This window comes from Sus scrofa, chromosome X (assembly GCF_000003025.6).
Source record: "Sus scrofa isolate TJ Tabasco breed Duroc chromosome X, Sscrofa11.1, whole genome shotgun sequence".
Taxonomy (NCBI): Eukaryota; Metazoa; Chordata; class Mammalia; order Artiodactyla; family Suidae; genus Sus; species Sus scrofa.
This window is the reverse complement of record NC_010461.5, coordinates 110,367,099-110,388,004: the sequence shown is the minus strand read 5'-3', so window position 1 is coordinate 110,388,004 and position 20,906 is coordinate 110,367,099. Positions and strand designations below refer to the sequence as shown.

At 49.1% G+C, this 20,906-nt stretch overlaps 4 non-coding genes across 4 annotated transcripts; all 4 read left to right on the top strand.

Annotated features, from left to right (window-relative positions):
* MIR542 (microRNA 542) lies at positions 5,329-5,408 on the top strand. Its single transcript, NR_035392.1, has one exon. It is a non-coding gene; the product is annotated as a microRNA 542 (primary transcript).
* On the top strand, positions 6,034-6,114 carry MIR450C (microRNA 450c). Its single transcript, NR_035405.1, has one exon. It is a non-coding gene; the product is annotated as a microRNA 450c (primary transcript).
* Positions 6,154-6,259, top strand: MIR450A (microRNA 450a). Its single transcript, NR_035376.3, has one exon. It is a non-coding gene; the product is annotated as a microRNA 450a (primary transcript).
* Positions 6,339-6,418, top strand: MIR450B (microRNA 450b). The gene has a single exon (NR_035393.1). It is a non-coding gene; the product is annotated as a microRNA 450b (primary transcript).

Sequence of the window (20,906 nt, the reverse complement as noted above, 5' to 3'; positions counted from 1 at the left end):
CAGAGCGATCCCACTTCGTTGACTCCGAGGGGATGCAGCAGCAATTCATGTTTTGAAGGGCTTTAAATGGTTCAAAACGTGAGGCGCTGCTATACCCCCTCGCGAGCAGGTTGGAAGTTGGGGTTATGCTGGACGTGCGTTCCCTAGGGGCGCTGGTTCCCCAGGCCAGCTCTGGAGCAGGTAGGTGGGCTGGGGGTGGGGGTCGCATCTCTTCCTCTTCCCTCTGCACCCTTCCCCGCCCACGGGGCCCCGCGGTAGTCCGGGGAGGGCGCTACTGCTCGCTGGGGGCTGGGGGCGGCCGGGCTGCGTGCAGGTGCTGCGCTTAGTGGAGGGACGCGGCGCCCCGCACTCAGCCGTGCCCTAGCAGCGGGAACAGTACTGCAGTGGGCGATCGGTACTCTGGGGTATTGTTTCTGCTGCCCGGGCAAGGCTGGGACTCCCGCCGGGGCCCACCCTCCAGGTAAGTCCTAGCCCGGTGCCCGCAGTGTCCACCCCAGCAGCGAGTCAGGCGCCTTCATCCTCCAATATTTGCCCGCCTTCGAATATATAAATAAGGCGTGGAAGATACTGCATTTTAGCACTCCTTTCCCTGCCCGGATAAAATTTAAAGTTGGGGGTGGGAATCCCCCCTGATTACCTAGAATACCACCCACACGACAGAAACGAAGACAGACTGTCATCAAGCCCCAACGACTAAATTGGGGAGGAGAGGAGTATTGGCAAAAGAGTAAGGGGACGCGGGAAGGGGACCCGTTGTCGGCAGTCCCCAGGCCCCTTTGCGGCGCCTGGTAAAAAGGCTCACGTTCTGCAGGTGGAAAAGACGTTGGAGTCCAGGAAAGACAAAAGTTCCTGGCCCTTCTTCTCCACACCCTCCCCACCCTTCTCCCTAGCTGTGGGGGGAGGAGCTTCCGTCGAGGTCGGACGAGGCGTGGGGCCTTGCCCGCAGGTGAGTCCCCAGCCGCATGGAAAGGCGCCGCCGACCTGCCCGATCTGAGGCCTGCCCGGAGCTCCGGGACCCAAGGGGGTGGCTTCGGAAGGACGCTCCGCGTTTCCATCCGTTTCTTGCCCTATCTCCCAAAATCTGGCCCCAGAATCCCACCCTGGACGCCGCCGCAGGCCACTTCGGTCGCCCGGGGGCCTCACACAGGGATTGCCCCGGTGGCGGGGCACCGGCTCAACAGCCCCTGAGAAAATGCCAGCACCTGAGCTGTCGACTCAGGGGCCCTTCGTGCCTCCAGACCTCTGGGCACTATTGCTAGTGATTGCTGCACGGCCGTCGACTTCGAAAGCCACCTCCATCCCTCTCTGGGCGCCGCCCCCCCCCCCCCGCCCCCGAGTCGGCCAGGAGCTTGACAGGCGGCCTAGGAAAGAGCGGGCTAATTCTCTGGCCGAGGCCCCACGTCGCCTGTGAAAATCGCTTTAGGTTTTTGGGTGCGACCCGGAGCCTGGGCAGGTCAAGGACTACCGGCCAAGACAAAGGGGGGGTGTGGAATCGTTCCCACGCTCGCCGTCATCCGAAAAGAAACTCAAGTCAAGAAATCCGCTCTTGGCTGTACGGGCTGCCTTGAGCTGGCCTTTCCAGGGGCCGGGAGTGGGGCCCCCGAGGAGGCCGGGGGCTCTAGGTAGCCCGGGCCGGGGCTCAGGCTCCCGCCGCCCCAAGGCGCGCTCTCCCAGACTCCCTTGCGCCCGGGCGGGCGGGTCGGGGCCCTTCCGGCCGCCGCGGACCCCCGGGCTCCCGGGGGCGCCGCCACTCGGCTGCCGGGGCGGACCCGGCTCCCCGGCCGCTGCAGCCCCGCCCCGGCCGCGATGCCCGGGCGGGGAAGCCCGAGAGTTGGCTCCCGGCCGGCCCAGGGCCCCTCCGGCCCGCATTCCCGAGGCCTGAACGGCGAACAGGTTCCCCGCACTGGCCTGGCTGTGCCCTGGGGCCGGGGCGGGGCGGGGGGCCCCTCGAGGCCGTCCCCTGCTTCTCACCAGCTCCCCTTCTCCCTTTCTTTCTCCCCGCTCCGGACGGGTCCCCTCGAGCAAGGAGGAGGCTGGGTAGCGGCCAGCGGCGCCCCCCCCCCCCCACCGCCCAGGACCACACCGGCGCCATCCGGCTCCCTCCTGCGGGACCCAGGTGAGAGACTCGGGTTGGGGTCCGCGAGGGGCGCGGAGGGTGGGAACAGCGATCCGGATGGAGGCGTTGCCTTCCAGATGCCCGGGGGTCCCAAGAGGCATCGAGATCGAGGGCGGCCACACAGCCCTCAGACTGCGTGGTACCCCTTTTCTGACTTAATCTTGCACCACTATTCATTCACACGATCGAAGGTGCAGTGTGCCTAGATTTTCCTCCAAGGACGAAAATGTGAATAAAGCAATATTTTAGCCAAACCTTTCCGTGTCAATTAAGAAGATGGCAATTCGTTCCAGACTATAAATTCTCCTTAACAACTCTCTTAGGTATTCTTTCAAACTGCTTTTCAGCATTGTTAGATGTGCATCCTAACGTGTGGCAGACTTGTGTAAAATGCATCCATTTCTAGTCAGCCGATTAATTGAGCCAATGTTAACCACCTTCAAGGAGGCACCTTTCCATGGTTTTCTCACTTTTTCCCATCACGTGTGGTTAGAAAACGGTGCACACAGCATTGTATTGTTTATTAGACCAACTTGGCCCATAAACTAGGAAAAGTTAAGTCAAGTTCCAAATTTTAAATTCCACATTTGTGTAAGTTCTGGGACAAGATATATGTTACTTGTATAAGCCAGAATTGAACGTAATTTTGAAATATTTTAATCACAGGACTATTTATTGAAGGCATCCAGCATCTCCAGTTAGCAGTACTGACTTTTTTCCCCCAACACTACATCAACACTCTTGGCCTGGATCTGGACACAGAAGACTCCTGTTTCAAGAAAATACAATCATCTCTCAAATCCTGTAATTTATATGCAGTTTAAACTCACTAGGTATTGAAAGCCACCCAAGTGTCCCACAACATAGGGTAAAATATAATCAATCATTCGGTGTAATATTATACATCCTTTAAAAATGTTATTGGAAAATGTTTTATGATCTGTAAGTCAAAATAACCCTTTCCCATCGTTTCTTTCTCCCTGCTGCTCCCTTATACCCACGCTTCTATGTTCCAATTGGCATGTAAACTTGTCTCTCCGGCCAAATGAGTCAGTCATGAAGGGGAACGGCAATTGATTTGAACAGATGTGTGTCAATGTTACTTGGAAAACTAGATGCCAATAACCAGGGCCACAAAAAAAGGGCAGTGGTTGCAACTCTGTAAAAATTTATGCCTGCCTACAGACAATGACTAAAGGGGGACCCCCCCCCCCAGGAAAAGAGTTGGATACACGCCAGTGCTGGGAGACTGATTGTATGCTGCTTTGGATTTTCCATTAATGCAAGATAACTGTCCAATTAAAAAGACCTACTAAGGGCTCTGCAGTGCAAATTATTTTGCTGATTGTTTTAAAAAACACCATACCTATCAAATCATCAAGGCAGATGGGGCAGCAGGGGATGGGGTTTGTTCTCCCAATGCTGGACTGTCAGGCTTAGGGCAACACGTGGAGAAAAAGCCATCCTACACAGGTGGGAATGAACGTCTAGGCCGTTGCCCCGAGAGAAAGCACACGATGAAAATAAAAATAGGTCCAAAACGAACTTTCTGGATGATGAAAACTTACGGAGAGGAATTAGAGATGAGAGCTGGGGGCCTTATCCAAGTTGGAGTAAAATTTTAAAGATCTCTTTTCCCATCAGCCTGCAGTGTAACTTCTCCTCCTAACCCTAAAACTTGATCTGTGCATTTGTATTTAGAATGATCACAATATTAAAGGAAGAACCGTCTATGCACCAATTATAGCCCATGTGTTGTCTCCCCGCCACTCCCTCACCCTCCCCATCAACTACTGCTCAGTAAATGAACAAAGATCTGCCGGCTCTTTCGTAATATTTCACCTGCCTGCAGCCTTTACCTCCTTCTTCCCCCCGCCCCCCACCAGTGATCTCTGGCAAGTTCAGGAAGACGCTCCAGGGGGTAGTAAATTGAGCCATGAGGAGACTTCCCTTTGTGGCAGTTGCTGGGCTGTGGAGCACTCTTCTTCCACCAGTGAGCTGTAGAATCTGAGCAGCCCAGTGGAAGTTTGGGTGGGGGGCCCTGGCTTCACGCCCCCTCCCACCCTCCCTGGTCTGGGAGCTGAGAACAGAGCAGTGCACTGAGTGAGGGTCTTGATGGCTTTGAAGCCTGATTCTCCCCGAGCAGCTCCCTCACCTGTCCCCCAACTCCGCCCCGACCTGCTCTCCAGACCAGACTGTGGTCCCAAGACCAGACTTTTTATGTGCCCACAAAAACCGCAATAATCAGAAACATAATCATCCCAACATCTTGGTTGTTTTAATGGTGCTTTTACAAGCTTCTCCAAATGCTTTCATATTTTCTACTTGCAACAACCCCAAGAGATAAATAAGGTGTCAAAAAAAAAAAACACAGTTGCTGACAAGAAAACTGGGGCTCCTGGAGGGTGAGGACCTGTCCCAGCGAGGCTAGGAGGCTGGCCTGGGACCTCCTCCTGACCGCGTGTTGTGCTGCTTCACTGTCTGTTAATCGGAACCTACTACTACATAGTTGCGGTTAGAACAGCAAATGGAGTTGAAGCCGTTCGGTTCGAAACATTAGAGCTAAAACTGATTATTCACATGCTGAGATTTGCCCTACACCCTGGACACCTCCTGGGTGAGGCCCAGCATTGGCCCCAAGATGACAAATAGCGACAGTAAATTACCCAGCTGTGTACATGTAAGGATGTACACACTCAAAAAAAAAAAAAAAAAGGTGTGATTTGAAATCATTTAAAAATCTCTGAGCCGTATTTGAGATAGACCCAACCACATTATTTCTATATTTTTCTATATTTTCAACCAACTCAGTCTTAAAGAAACAGATGCAATGGCCATCCGTTACCTTAATTTAGTCACTCGATCAATGGAACCTTTTTTGGCCATTACAAATAATAATTTTAAAGACTATATCAAAATCTGGCACATGCTTATGATATCATGTTTTCAAATAAAGGCGATAAAATAACGTGGACCCCACAATTGACCAGCGGGTCTGTAGAGGCTCAGAAACTGGAAAAAATATCAAAGCAACATACTTGTTGCCGAAGGTAGCGGAATTGGAGCTGAAGTTTTTTCTTTCTCTGCTTTTCCATGTTTTTTTTTTTTTTTTTGTTACGCCATGTTTTTCATCACATAGTCAAACATTATTCTCTTAAAAAGTCTTTAGGGGTCATGGGCGACACAGCAGTTTTGGGTCAAGGATGCACAGACCTCAGACGTCTCGGGGATCATCATGTCACGAGAGACCACTGTGCACTTGTGACAGATTGATAACTGAAAGGTCTGGGAGCCGCTCATCTTCACAGCAATATGACGGGTAAGTATTACAAGGCCGGTTGATGTGGGCCCTAGACAAGGAGGAAGCGGGTAGGTAGGGCGAGTTGTACACTAATAGTTTAATGGGGGGTGGGGGGTCAGACTCTGGGTCTTTCACTGGTATTTTAAGTTCCTTTTTAATGAATTGAAACTTATTCAAGGCATAAGATTTTATATTCATGCTAGAATGTTAAAGAATTTATGCTCAAGCAACCAACTCATCCGTAATACGTTGAGTCGATATACGCGGTCAAGAAAAGGCATGAACACCCCACAAACAAAAAAGTTACAGAAAAAGAATACATTAAAGATGCTCCTTTCATTGTTTTTAAGGATAGAAATTAGAAACATCCTGATGGCCAACAACAAAAGATCGCCTCAATAAATTGTGGCGCCTCTAGCCAGCTGCACGAGAATGCGCTCCTGCTGGTGCACGTAGCGATAAAAGAAATGAGCACATTTTTCTCACTGTTCCCATCTATGCGAGCACACAGGGAGCATTCTGTGTGCACTTTTGTTTCCATATCCAGATAAAAGGCTGGGAGGAGGTAGATCAAAACTTTCACTCTGGTTATCTCTGAGTCGTGGTATAAAAGAGAGGCACTAAACTATTTTTGCGATGTGTTCCTAATACGTAATCTAAGTGTATTGGGAACATTTTGCATTCGTAGTTTTGTGTCAATAATATGGAAAGAAGGCTAGGAGGAAGGATACCAAAAGTCTGTCAAAGAAAGATGCTAAACTGGTTTTGCGATGTGTTCCTAATATGCAGTATAAATATATTGGGAGCATTTTGCATGCATGGTTTTGTATCACTATACAGATAAAAGGCTGGTGGGGATAAACCAAAAGTCGTACAATGGTTATCTGTGGGTTATAATATGAAGCGATACAAGTAAGGTACAAAATTATTTTTGCAATATGTTCCTGAATATGTAATATAAGTATATTGGGAACATTTTGCATCCATAGTTTTGTATCGATATTTAGAGAAAAGGCTAGAAAGAAATATACCAAAGTTAAGTAGCACTTATTTCTGGGTTCTAGTATTATACATGATATCTGTTTTTCTCTTTACACCTTTATGTATGTTCCAAGTAATACTTGTGTAAACAACAAGATGCATTACTTTCATAGCGATAATAAAACATTTTATTTTTTAAAGAGTTTGTTGGTTTGTTTTAAAAAAGCATGGCCCCCTGGCCTGGGGATGGGAAAAGACTTCCTATTTGGGCAGCAAGTGGGCCTGCATTTTCAAACCTGTGTGGGCAAAACCTACACAGCTTCGGTTGGCTTCGTGGTGCAAACGTATGTTATCATTTACTCTTGGCAAAGGAAAGGGAAAGCGTGATTGAGAAATATAACCGTGACAGAGTAATAATAGTAATATTGCTAAGCAGACTGCTATCTCCTGTCTAATCGAAGTAACACGTTGAGAAGTATAGAAAGTGCAAACAGGCTGCGTTTCCTCCAGGAGCAATTGAGGATGGTGGGGCCTGGACTGCTGCCCAGGCCTCGAGACACTGGCCAGTTTGGAACATGCCTGAGTCAAGAAAACACCTTACAGAAAGTCCCATTCCACTTGGCTAACTTTTCGCAGATGCGGATAAATGCCCCCTGCATTTCCCCCCGCCCCCAATTCTGCTGCGCTCCATAACAACCCTGGTGGTGGCAGACACACGCGCCATTGGAACTGAAGCCTTCCTTGTCCCCTTAAGAGAGACGTGGGCATTTGGAGACACACTAGGCCCGTGGGCCAACGACACACCTGCCAGGGTCGAACCCTCCTCAGTTGCACTGATCTGAACAGAAGAGGACGAGGGTCCCTCCCACCCTTTCAGAGGCGCTCTGGGGAAACTGTCCCCCACCCACCACCCAAAGACCCATGCGCTCGCAGGAGCTCCCATATAACTAGATGTTACTTATGTCCATAATATTCCTTAGAGCAGGAGCTGCAGTTGTGAGGCAAAAATAGACTGAGAGGAGTTCCCCTTGTGGCTCAGTGGTAACAAACTCCACTAGCATCCATGAGGACTCGGGTTCAATCCCTGGCCTTGCCCAGTGGGTTAAGGATCTGGCGTTGCCGTGAGCTGTGGTGTGGCTCCCAGATGCAGCTCAGATCCTGCGTGGCTGTGGCTGTAGTGTAGGCCGGCAGCTGCAACTCCAATTGGACCCCTAGCCTGGGAACCTCCATATGCCGCAGGGGTGGCCCTAAAAAGCAAACAAAACAAAACAAAACAAAACAAAACTCTGAGAAACATGCTTCCACTTTCCCAGCGCCGTGCCCTTGTGCTACTCGCTTGTGCGGCCTTGAACACACGAATGCGAACCCTGCCCTCTCTCTGCCACCGGGGCAGAGCTGTGGCTTTGACCTTCTGAGCCGGAGCGGACCACACAATCTGCTCTGCTTCGCTGCATTAGCAAGCGTCCTCCTTTGGCCCAGGTTAGACCAGAGTATGGAAGAGCGGGGGCTGTGCGAGGGCCCCCTTCCCTGATGGAAGCTTTCACGTCCACCCCAGAGAGAGAGAAGCCTTAATGTAAGCGCTGACCATAAACCCTTGTACCAGAGAAAAAAAGCTCCAGCCCCTGATGTTCTGAACCAATACAAAGTCCTAGAACTTGGCCGGTACAGAGAGTACTCCTCTTAGTTGGGAGCTTGCCAAGAGGGGCTGGGGGTGGCCCGGCGCCGGCACAGAAGGAGCTGGGAGCTGCCTGTATGTAACGGGGTCCGTGCAGTCCCTCATTCTACCGAAGAGGAAACAGAGTTGCCGAGGGGGGACGTGACTCGCAGAGAGGCTGTGCAGAGAATGGGTGGCGACGTCAGAACGTGAACCTCGATCTTCAGGGCTCTTTCCAACTGCAATACGCCACGTCCAAAGGACAGAGAGGGCAACCCAGGAAGATGCTACAAAGGATGTGGGGCTTGCGGAACACCTGAGAAGGTGGATGGGGCTAGAAGAGGCAGCGAGGCAGGCAGGGACCTTCTAGGTGGGGATGATGGCGCAGGCAGGGATGGATGTGGGTGGCACTCGGGCCGTCGGGAGACAGGCCTGGAAGAAACTGCGAAGGTCAAGTCTAGCCTCTCAATGCGGTCCGTGCGGACCCTAGAGGGCATAAGACAGGGTCCCAGCAGGTGCAAAAAGGCACAGAAGGGAGTTCTGGTCGTGGCTCAGTGGTTAACAAACCCGACTAGGAACCATGAGGTTGTGGGTTCGGTCCCTGGCCTTGCTCAGTGGGTTAAGGATCTGGCGTTGCCATGAGCTGTGGTGTAGGTCACAGAGGCAGCTCGGATCCTGCGTGGCTGTGGCTGTCGAGTAGGCTCCATCTGCAGCTCCCATTCGACCCCTAGCCTGGGAACTTCCATATGCCGCGGGTGCGGCCCTAAAAAAAGACCACAAAAAAGCCACAGAATACATATGGCACAACTTTCCAGGGCACAGATTTGAGAGTGAGCCATTTAAAGCATTGTTTTTCTGTTAAGACAGATACAAAAGCAACAAGATAAAGCTGAGACCTCAAAACCATTTCAGGTTTCTTGCAGGCCCCTGTAGGCGGCCTCAGGACTCCCACCCCAGCCTCCTTCGGGGGGACGGACTTATACACTCGTCTCTAGACATTTGGCTTTTTGTTTTTCCTGCCAGTACCAGGGTCCTCGACTTGTGATAACAGCTGCCCTGCTCTTCCCTTTGGGAACTGCTGCTCCCCAGCCCGTCACATGATTCTGGAAGAGCTGCCAATCACAGGAAGCTGCTAGAGCCTCCTGCCAGGCGTGTGACCCAGGTCAGGCCAATCCCGCACTGCCCCATGACCCTTCCGGCCTGATTGCGCTGGGAAAGCGCACGTGATCCCAGCCTAACCAATGAGAACACTTCTATGTTGGGGCGTGGGGTTAATCCTGATATGGAGAGAGTGTCTCCTTCTCCTGCAGTTTCTAGGCCTGGAGCTGTATGTGCCCTGGATCAGCCTGCTCCACCACGTCCAGCCCCAGGGGGACCTCCCTCCTCAGCAGGCGAGAGGAGGACAGAATGCACATAGAAATACTGAGAAACATGGGCGGGGCGGGGGGCAGGGGGGGTGTAGACGAGGCAAGTGACCTAGCCTATGTCCTTGAACCCAGGTCCAGAGTGTATCTTGTCTGTGCCTTTTTTTTTGTTCGTTTAAGCTGGTTTCACTTGATTCATTCAACAAACACTTATGGAGCACGGTTCTAGGCTCTGGATGTAGAGCCGTAAACAACGCCCTTGGGGGATTTACATTCTCGGTTGGGTCGTGCTTCTGTCACTTGTGACCCAAACAGGGCTGCCCGCTAGATCGCAGAAGAAGGTACATGCTAGGATAAGGACCAGAAAGAGCGCACGTCTATACTATTTAGGAAATCTCCAAGGGAGTCAGAAATCTCCTGAGCAGAGGACTCACGCGGTCATCCACAGGCGTCTAGGCTTGAGGCAGGCAGGTGAGAAGCAGCGAGTAGGAAAAGGCTGGCATGGCTGGGACTCCGATTTGCTCCATTTTTGAAAGACCCCATGAAGAGGATGTCCTGCTGGAATTCAGGTTCCTGGAATGAAGTTCAACTTAGAAGGAAAGTAACGTGCTTCCAGGAAGTGCTCCAGACCCAGCTCTTCCAGCTCCTCCCATCTGCACTTACCGCCCCCTCTTGGTGGTGTGGTTCAGCCTCCCCTGCCCTGCTCACAGGCTGCCCATGGACACTGAAGGGAAGGCCCACCGTGGCTCCGGTCTAGGCTGCCCTCTCCCTGCTCCAACCCACCCACCTAAGACCCATTGCAAGTGCTTCCTTCTCCAGAACACTCCTGCGACTGCCCCAGCCCAGCTGAACCTCCTTTGAGCTCCTGCTGCTCCCACAATCAGGTACTTGCATGTGGACTTTTGCCAGGTGTGCCTCCTGCCGTTCATAGGAAGCTGCATGAGGCCCAGAACCAGGCTCCTTTCACCACCTCCCCCCCACAGAGCCTAGCCCTGTGCCTGACCCTGCAGAGGGGGTGCTCAACCCCTGCTTGGTTGATGGGGCTGATTGTGCAGATGGTTCAGGGGTAAGAGCATCGAAATCCTTTTCCTGGGACAGAACTGGTTTAGGCCTATTTCTTTGCCATAATCATTAGCAGTGTCCTCTCACTTTCCGAAGTGTCTGATGATAAAATACACCGCCACGTACTCATCTGAAGGGTACCGAAGGGGCTCTTGTTGCCGCCACGTTGAAGTGGCTCCTGATATAAGACAAAATATTTACAAAATCCAAACAGCATCCTATTGCAATTCAGTGCTCTGGGAAGTCGTGCCTGCTCGGCTGCATCCGGTTCCCACACTCTCTTGAGCACATGAAGCATTAAAGCCACAGTCGAGCCTGTTACAAGTTACAGGGTTCGCCTCTGTTTATTTCATGCCACGGGTGTGTAAACCAGCCCTGTTTTGCCCCCCCAAAGACTGGAAAGGCACCCAAGCTCAGTCCAGATCCAGGAGGTATTCAAAGGCAATTCATGAACAAACCGGAAGTCCAGCCGCCGGGGCCAACTGCTGCCTGATGGTCCTTTTCAGCTCTTAGCTTGGGAAAGGCTGCCTCTCAGGGGCGCCCGTAAGAGGAAAAAAAACCCTCATCCCCGTCTTCCCCTCTACCCCCGTCTCCCCCTCTACCCCCGTCTCCCCAGAGTCACAGCTTCATCCTGCCACTGCCCAGGGGCCTTTAAACCTCCGCACCGGATGCGCTTAGGTTCCTGGAGGGGGAGCCAGAAAATCTGCAGCTGCTTGCAAAACACAAACCTCAGCGCGGTGAGGGCACATCCATGTGGAGGGGGCAGCCTGGGACATGGGCATCTTGGCCCAAAAGGGTTGAGGAAGACATGGGTACGGGGGGCAGTGAATTATAGAAGATCTGATCTTGCTAACACGGGACATAGCTGAGGATGGGAGCTAGTTCCCAAACCAAAATTGAAAAGATGAAGCGAAAGCCTAAATGAAGGAGAACTCCACCACCTTTTTTTTTTTTTTTTTTGCCATTGCTTGGGCTGCTCCCGCGGCACATGGAGTTCCCAGACTAGGGATCGAATGGGAGCTGCAGCTGCCGGCCTACACCACAGCCACAGCCACGCCAGATCTGAGCCACGTCTGCGACCAACACCACAGCTCAAGGCAAGGCCAGATCCTTAACCCACTGAGCAAGGACAGGGACCGAACCCGAAACCTCATGGTTCCTAGTCGGATTCGTTAACCACTGCGCCACGACGGGAACTCTGAGAACTCCACCACCTTGACCCCAGCTTCCCTTCCCCAGTGAGCTTCCAGAATGCTGGCAACCTGGCTTCCGTCCCCCAGGCAGGAGGTTGGATTTCACTCTAGGGAGCAGACCTCTGGTGCCTCTTGGGCCACCTCGGATTTCGGCTGCAGAAGTGCACCGTTTTGTGCAAGCTCAGACTGACCTCACGCTGGCAGCGTTTGACCTTCACTAGGCCTCTTTTGCTTTCAGTTTCAAGGCCTTCTCTGATGCTGTGGCTGCTGAATGTTTGTGCCTCTGGCCCCACAAATTTATATGTTGAAACCTAACCCCTGAGGTGATGGTTTTAGGAGAAGGGAACTGGTATTTAAAGGCTGCAGCTTCCTGTTCTCCAGCAGTCAATCCTGGGAGGCCTCTGGAAGCTTCTAGGGAGGCCCTAGCTGGAATAAAACCCATATTTCCTACAGGGGTGACCTCAATAACACACCATTATGTTGGCTTTTCCTCTTTCCCTGTGTTCACTCTCTCAGCCCCCTCATTCCAACTTCCTAAGATCGACTCCCAAATAAACTACCTGCTCTCAAATCCTTTCCTCTGTGCCTTCTTTGGAGGGGACCCAAATTGAGACGCTCACCATTTAGAGACCAGAGTGAAATGTCCGTGTCCGCCCATTCTAGAGTAAAGCCAGTGGACAGGCCTGTGGTGTAGACAGGCAGCTACAGCTCCGATTCGACCCCTAGCCTGAGAACCTCCATATGCCGCGGGTGCAGCCCTAAAAAGACCAAAAAAAAATTGAAACAAGCAAATGGATAAAAGAGTAAATAAGAGAAATAATGCCCACAGCAGAAAACAAGTTAAAAACACCACAATAGCCGCAGAGACGTAATTTATGCACTCCTCAAGCAGGAAGGGGAAAAAAAAAAAGGTAAAGAACAGAACGAGCTCTCAGCAGTGAAAGTTTCGGCTGTCCCTCCGCGAGTAGAACAAAAAAAGGCAGAGTAGGACATTAGGAAAGAAAAGAAACGAGGACATTAGAGGACTGTTCCCGGAGACAAATCATAGATGTTCTAGAAAGAGAGTCAGGAAACGAAAAAGGCAGAGAGGATATTATCAAAGAAATAATACATGAAAATGCCCAGAAATGAAAGACCTGAATGGAAAAAAAGCCCACATCGAGGCGCCTCATCGTGAACATTTCAAACACAAAGATAAAGAGGAGATTCGGAGAGCTTATCGGAGAAAAAAATCGATGTCATGCAAAGGATCGGAAATCAGAATGTCTTGGGATTTTTCCAAAGAGAAATACCGGCAGCTAGAAGACAGGAAGCAATTCCTTCCATGTTCTGAAGGAAAATTAAGACACAGCCCAGAAGCCTACATCCAGCCACAGCCACAGTTAAGGGAGAGGATATCAAATATAAGCATTCTCAGACATTCAGGGTCTCAAAATAATTCCTTCTGGTGCGCCCTTTCTCAGGAAGTTACTGGAGGCGATGTGCACCGCAATGAGGAAGAGAGACTTCAGCTTCTGCGGGTGGCGGCCCAGGTCATTTGGCCCAAGACTCCTGCTGAGAACATCAAAGAAGGTGGACAACATAATTTAAAATATCCTTAGGAGTTTCCACTGTAGCGCAGCCGAAACAACCTGATTAGTATCCATGAGGATGCAGGTTCAATCCCTGGCTTTGTGCAGTGGGTTAAGGATCTGGCATTGCCATGAGCTGTGGGGTAGGTCAAAGATGCAGCTCGGATCCCGTGATGCTGTGGCTGTGGAGTAGGCCGGCGGCTGTAGCTCTGATTAGACCCCTAGCCTGGGAACCTCCATATGCCAAACCTGTGGCCCTAAGAAGCAAAATAAATAAAATACATGCATGCATACCTACGATACAATGCAACACAACACAACACAATATCCTTAAAAGCATGAAACACTTAACAAGATAGAAACTAGTGAGCCAAGATCCCAGAGAGGTGACACCAGCTCTTTCGGTCACTTCAGCTCAGGGAGATTTTTCCCATCAGGACCAAGAAGCTGAGAGACCAAGTGCTCCCCGTACTTGGCCTCCCAGGATCAGGGAACAAAAGTCACAGTCCAGGAGCAGCCCAAGACTCTGGTAAATCATCGCCTGCCTTGGGCTGATATCCGGAAAAGCTAGCCCGGGAGGAAGGATGACTTGGAAATAAACCAGCTCTCACCTGCATTGCAGCCTGTCTTCCATTCATCCCAGCAGCCTTCAAAACCTCATATCCTGAAATTGGACTACATGGGTTTCAGGTTGCTAGCAGTTCCAGGCACGTGGGCAAAACAAATCGAAATCTTCTTTGGATAAAAATAACAATATCCTAGACTTCAAATTATGTCTTTAAATTAAAATCCAATACACCAGTCAGAATGGCTATCATTAACAAGACAACAAATAACAAATGCTGAGGAGGGTGTGGAGAAAAGGGAACCCTCCTGCACTGTTGGTGGGAATGTAAACTGGTACAACCACTATGCAAAACAGTATGGAGGTATCTCAGGAAACTAAATATAGAACCACCATATGATCCAGCAATCCCACTCTTGGGCATATACCCAGACAAAACTTTCCTTGAAAAAGATACATGCACCCCTATGTTCATTGCAGCACCCCTATGTTCATTGCAGCACTATTCACAATAGCCAAGACATGGAAACAACCCAAATGTCCATCGACAGATGAATGGATTAAGAAGATGTGGTACATATACACAATGGAATATTACTCGGCCATTAAAAAGAATGAAATACTGGCATTTTTAGCAACACGGATGGACCTAGAAACTATCATGCTAAGTGAAGTCAGCCATACAATGAGACGCCAACATCCAATGCTTTCACTGACATGTGGAATCTGACAAAAGGACGGACTGAACTTCTCTGCAGAACAGATGCTGACTCACAGACATTAAAAAACTTATGGTCTCTGGAGGAGGCAGTTTGAGGGGTGGGAGGATGTGCTTGGGCTGTGGGATGGAAATCCTGTGAAATCAGATTGTTATGATCATTATACAACTACAGATGTGATAAATTCATTTGAGTAGTAAAAAAAAAAGATGTGATACATATATACAATGGAATATTACTGAGCCATAAAAAAGAACAAATGAATGCCATTTGCAGCAACATGTATGGATCTAGAGTCTCTCATACTAAGTGAAGTAAGCCAGAAAGAAAAAGACAAATACCATATGATATCACTTATTTGCGGAATCTAAAATATGGAACAGATGATCCTATCTCAAAATAACAAACAAACAGAAACAGATCATGGCTAAGAAGAGCAGACTTGGGGTTCCCAAGAGGGACAGGGAAGGAGTGGGATGGATGGGCATTTGGGGGAGGTTTTTTTTTTTTTTTTTTTTGTCTTTTTGCCTTTTCTTGAGCCGCTCCTGCGGCATATGGAAGTTCCCAAGCTAGGGGTCTAATTGGAGCTGAGGCTGCCAGCCTATGCTAGAGCCACAGCAACTTGGGATCCGAGCCGCGTCTGCAACCTACACCACAGCTCACAGCAACGCCGGACCCTTAATCCACCGAGCAAGGCCAGGGACCGAACCCGCAACCTCATGGTTCCTAGTCGGATTCGTTAACCACTGCGCCACGACGGGAACTCCTGGGGGAGGTTTTGGATGCAAATTGTTCTATTTGGAATGGACGGGCAATGGGACCCTACTGTACAGCACAGGGAAATGTGTGTGATTGGGTCATTTTGTTGTTCAATAAAACTTGACGAAACATTGTAAATCAACTATGATAATAATAATTTAAAAACAAAAAATAAAAAAATAAACCAGGAGTTCCCGTCACGGCGCAGTGGTTAACGAATCCGACTAGGAACCATGAGGTTGCGGCTTTGATCCCTGGCCTTGCTCGGTGGGTTGAGGTGTTGCCGTGAGCTGTGGTGTAGGTTGCAGACGCGGCTCGGATCCCATGTTGCTGTGGCTCTGGCGTAGGCCGGTGGCTACAGCTCCAATTAGACCCCTAGCCTGGGAACCTCCACATGCCGCAGGACCGGCTCAAGAAAAGGCAAAAAGACAAAATAAAATAAAGCAAAATCTAATATTGGCGATCCTGCTGTGGCGCAGATGTTAAGGATCTAGTGTTCTCTCTGTGGTGACTCAGGTTCGAGCCCCAGCCTGGGAACCTCCATATGCCATGGGTGTGGCCGAAAACAAAAACAAATCTAATATCCAACATATAATTAAACACATGAAGATTTAAGATGCTATGAGCAAGCACCAGTAGAAATGATAGCCAAGAGAAATAAATGCAGAAGAACTCCAAAGAGCAGAATTTATCAAACAGGGATGCATCTTTTGTTCATAGGGAGAATGCCAAGCTTTACAACTGTGGCAGGAAACTGAAAACCACAAATCGAGTCATGGATTAAAAACAAGAAAACCAAACAAAATGTGAGAGCAAACCAATAAAGACAGAGACACAGGACCCACTGAATAGGGAGTGAAACACAGGAGAGATAAAAAGGAAACTCCCACGGTGACGAGGAAGGGCTGCGCCAGGAGGAGCCAGAACGCTAGACCTTGAGCTCCACCAGTTCAGGTTTGAGCAGGGGATGGAAGGCCTTAGGAAGGCTGTTTTCCAAGAGGAAAAAAAAAAAAAGGTGGAGCCAAAGATTCGCCAATGTATTTATTTCCCACATGAAAATTGGGGTTGAAAGTTGTTGTACAAAGCTATTGGACAGCATGAAAACATTTAGCCAAGGATTTGAAGACACTCCAGGAGAGAGGGCGAGAGAGACAGAGACAGAGAGAGGCCATCAATAGAAAATATTAAATATTGTCAAATCAGGAAAGAGCGGCATAACCACAGGATTTAATTTGTTTGCAAGTCTAAGTTCTCACATTTCTTTTTTTTGATCTATGGGTTATTTAGAAGTGTGTTGGGTTTCTAATATTTGGGACTTTCCTGCCATTATTTGGGTTAACATTTCTTTGTGATAATGTTATTTCCTCTATAGCTGTCTTAGCTTTACCGCTTTTTGTTATTTTTTCGCAGTTGCTCGAGGGCTGAGACAGGCAGCCTTAACCTATAAAGTCTGGAGTCATTACTGTCTCTCTCTCATACTTCACTCCTGAAACATCAAACTTCTAACTTTCCCCTGCTCATCTTTTTTTTTTTTTTTTTTTTTTTTTTTGGTTTTTTTAGGGCCGCACCTGTGGCATATGGAGGTTCCCAGGCTAGGGGTCCAATCAGAGCTGTAGCTGCCAGCCACAGCCACAACAATGCCAGATCTGAGCCAAGTCTGCGACCTACAACAGAGCTCACGGCAACACTGGATCCTTAACCTCCTGAGCGAGGCCAGGGATCGAATCCACGTCCTCACGGATGCTAGTCGGGTTTGTTAATCGCTAAGCCACAACGGGCTCATCGTATGTGTGGCACTTCACACGTCAAATAGCTTTCCTACACAATTCCACACACCTGTCCTCCTGTTCTTTGTCCAATTATTGTCCTATCTTTCACTTCTACAACTCTTAGGAACCCCAGCTGATAGCACTTATTGTTTTTTCTTTATGGTCATTTGTCTTTTAAGTAAATGCCAAGAAGAGAGCATAGTCTTTCATGTTTACTCACTTGCCATTTCCAATGCTCTTCAATAACTTCTCGTATATCTAGAAAAGATGATAATGCCATTTTGATTAATAAATTAATAACTTTGATTTTTAAAAATCTTGCCTTTGTATGATTCAAAGACCTTGCTTTGAAAATTTTAACCGATCTCAGTAGCACTGTGGAAGGGCACCCTCTAAACCAGGGCATTCCTGAAGAAACGAAAGCTATTTCATTTCGAAATAGTTACTGTTTCAAAGGTAACATAGAGCTGTTGGGAATTCCCATTGTGGCACAGCAGAAATGCATCCGACTAGGAACCATGAGGTTTTGGGTTCGATCCCTGGCCTCGCTCAGTGGGTTAAGGATCCGGTGTTGCCATGAGCTGTGGTGTAGGTGGCAGATGCGGCTCGGATCCTGCGCTGCTGTGGCTGTGGTGTAGGCCGGTGGCTACAGCTCCGATTCGACCCCTAGCCTGGGAACCTCCATATGACATGGGTGCGGCCCTAGGAAAGACAAAAGACAAAAAAAAAAAAAAAAAGTAACATAGAGCTGTTAAGAAGATCGGGAAGAAAAGTCTAGGTAAAAATTGCAATAAGAATTGCCATGGCAGTTCCCTCGTGGAGCAGCAGGTTAAAGATCTGGCATTGTCACTTCAGCCACTTGGGTCGCTGCTGTGGTACGGGATGGATCCCTGGTCTGGGAACTTCCGCATGCCCCAGATGCAGCCAAAAAATAAAAAATAAAAATTTAGGACACATCTTTTCATGTATCTTTTTCTACACTTATGTATATACATATTATATAGTGGTTTTGTCCTTGAAACAGTTCCCAGGCTAAGGGTCAAATTGGAGCTGCAGCTGCCGGCCTACACCACAGCCATAGCCATGCCAGATCTGAGCCGCGTCTGCGACCTACACTACAGCTCAAGGCAAGCCAGATCCTTAACCCCCTGAGCGAGGCCAGGGATTGAACCCACATCCTCATGGATAGTAGTCGAGTTAATTTCAGCTGCACCACAATAGAAACTCCTCAAAATATTTTTTTTGTAATATATTTCAAATGTAAAGCGTAGAGAATCATAATGCACATGTCCATGTACCCCCCACTTGGGTTTAACAAATGTCAGCATTTTCCCACGCTTACTTGAGACCTTTTCCAAGTGTCTTTTATTATGAAATAGTCAGTGCCTAGAATATTATGTCTGTAAAGTGCATAAAAAATTAAGGAGTTCCCATTGTGGCACAGCGGAAACGAATCTGACTAGGAAGCATGAGGTTGCGGGTTCGATCCCTGGCCTCGCTCAGGGGGTTAAGGATCTGGCTTGCCTTGAGCTGTGGTGTAGGTCGCAGACACGGCTCAGATCTGGTGTTGCTGTGGCTGCAGTGTAGGCTGAAGCTGTAGCTCCGATTGGACCCTTAGCCTGGGAACCTCTATGTGCTGCAGGTACAGCTCTAAAAAGAAAAAAAAAAAAATTAAAATGCACACCCCATCTCAGGACTAGGCCCTGTGGACACCTTCAAATCCACCTGTGTCCATTCCCATCTCATCCCCTGCGTCTTCCTACCTGCACCTCCCCCTCCAATAAACATCGTTCCGACGTTGGTGTTTATTATCGCCTTGCTTAAATAACTTGTCCCATCTGTATAGAGCTCTATTCTGGCCGCCACTTGCTGTCTAAAAACGACCTCAAAACTCAGTGACTTAAAGCGTCAACCAATCAATTATGTCTCATGATTTCTATGGGCTAGGAATTCAAGCAGGGTTCAGCTAAGGACTTTCTTCTATTTCGCATGGCAGGTGGGCTGGCCTGGAAGGACCACACGGGCTCTGCACAAGCCTGGAGCCTTGGTAGGGATGCGTAGAAGACTGGCTTCAGCTAGGACTCTTTCCTGGAGCCTGGCCTCCTGGGTGACAGGCTCTGGGTGGTCAACCTTCTCATGGAGTAGCTTGGGACTTTGAGTGTTTCAAGAGAGCCACACGAAGCTGTAAGACTTCTTATGACGTAGCCTAGACCTGCTGGAATGTCACCTCCGCTGTAGTCTGTTGCTCAAGCAAGTCTCTAAATTCAAGTCTCTGGATTCAAGGCGGTGGGGGTGAGGGCTTTTCTCCACCCCTTAAAGGGAGGATTAGGAAAGAATTTTTGGTCATCTTCGATCTATCATAGCAGTCCCTAGACAGTATGTTTTTAGTATTTTTAATGCCAGATGGTGGCGGGGGCCCTGTACATGCTAAGCATTCCAGAGCAAATGTCACCTTCTCAATTAGGCTTATCCTGATATCTTGTTTTTCTTCCTTTCCTAAAAATTTTTTATTATGGAAAATTTCAAACGTATAAAAAAAGGTACAACATTATCATAAACTCCACATAGACCCATCACTCACTTCAGTAATCAGCGGCTCAGGGCCAATCTTTTTTTTTTTTTTTTTTTTTTTTTTTGGTCTTTTTAGGGCTGCACCTGAGGCATATGGAAGTTCCCAGGCTAGGGGTCGAATCGGAGCTGCACCAGATCCGAGCCACATCTGTGACCTACGTCACAGCTTGTGGCAACGTCATATCCTTAACCTACTGATGGAGGACAGGGATGGAACCTTCATCCTTATGGATACTAGTCAGGTTCATTACCGCTGAGCCACAGCAGGAACTCCCTTGTGGCCAATCTTGCAGCCACATCTCCACCTACTTCCCTCCACTCCCGGATTATTTTGATATAAATCCCAAACATCAAGCTATTTTCATCTGTAAATAACTGAATATTTATTTCTAAAAGCTAGGACTCTTTTTAAAGAAACATAACCACAATATATTATTCCATACTTTAAAAACCACAATTTCTGGCTATCAATGTACATCCAAGTCTATTCAAATTTCCAGTTGCGTCCTAAGTGTCATAAATGTGTGTCTTATTTTATTTTTGCTTTTTAGGGCCACACCCACAGCATATGGAGGTTCCCAGGCTAGGGGTCGAATTGGAGCTACAACTGCCAGCCAGTATCACAGCTACAGCCACGCAGGATCCGAGCCGCATCTGCAACCTACACCACAGTTCATGGCGACGCCGGATCCTTAACCCACTGAGCGAGGCCAGGGATCAAACTTATGTCCTCATGGATGCTAGTCAGATTCGTTAACCCCTGAGCCACGACGGGAACTCTTTTCACCCCTTTTAACAGAGCTGACACAGAAAGCCTTTCTCAAGGAAGCTTACTCTCAGATGATGATTGGCAGCTCCTTCTGACCGCAAGAAGGACCAGACTGAGGGTGACGCTGGCGCTATGGACAGCAGGCTGGACTCATGAAAATCACGGGCCTGGGCATCCTGGTAGAGCAGCGGATCAAACTGGTCAGGCCTGACTTCCCAGTGACGGAGCCAATAAACTTCATTGGGTTTTTGGTTTGTTTGTTTTGCTTTTTAGGGTTGCACCCTCAGCACACGGAGGGTCCCAGGCTAGGGGTCCAATCGGACCTGCAGCTGCCTGCCACAGCCACAGCCACAGCCACAGTTCATGGCAACGCAGGATCCTTAACCCTCAAAGTGAGGCCAGGGATCGCGCTCAGGTCCTCATGGATGCTCATTGGGTTCATTACCACTGAGCCACACGGGGAACTCCTAAGCCTTGTTGTTGAAGCCAGTTTGATCGGGGCAATAGGGCTG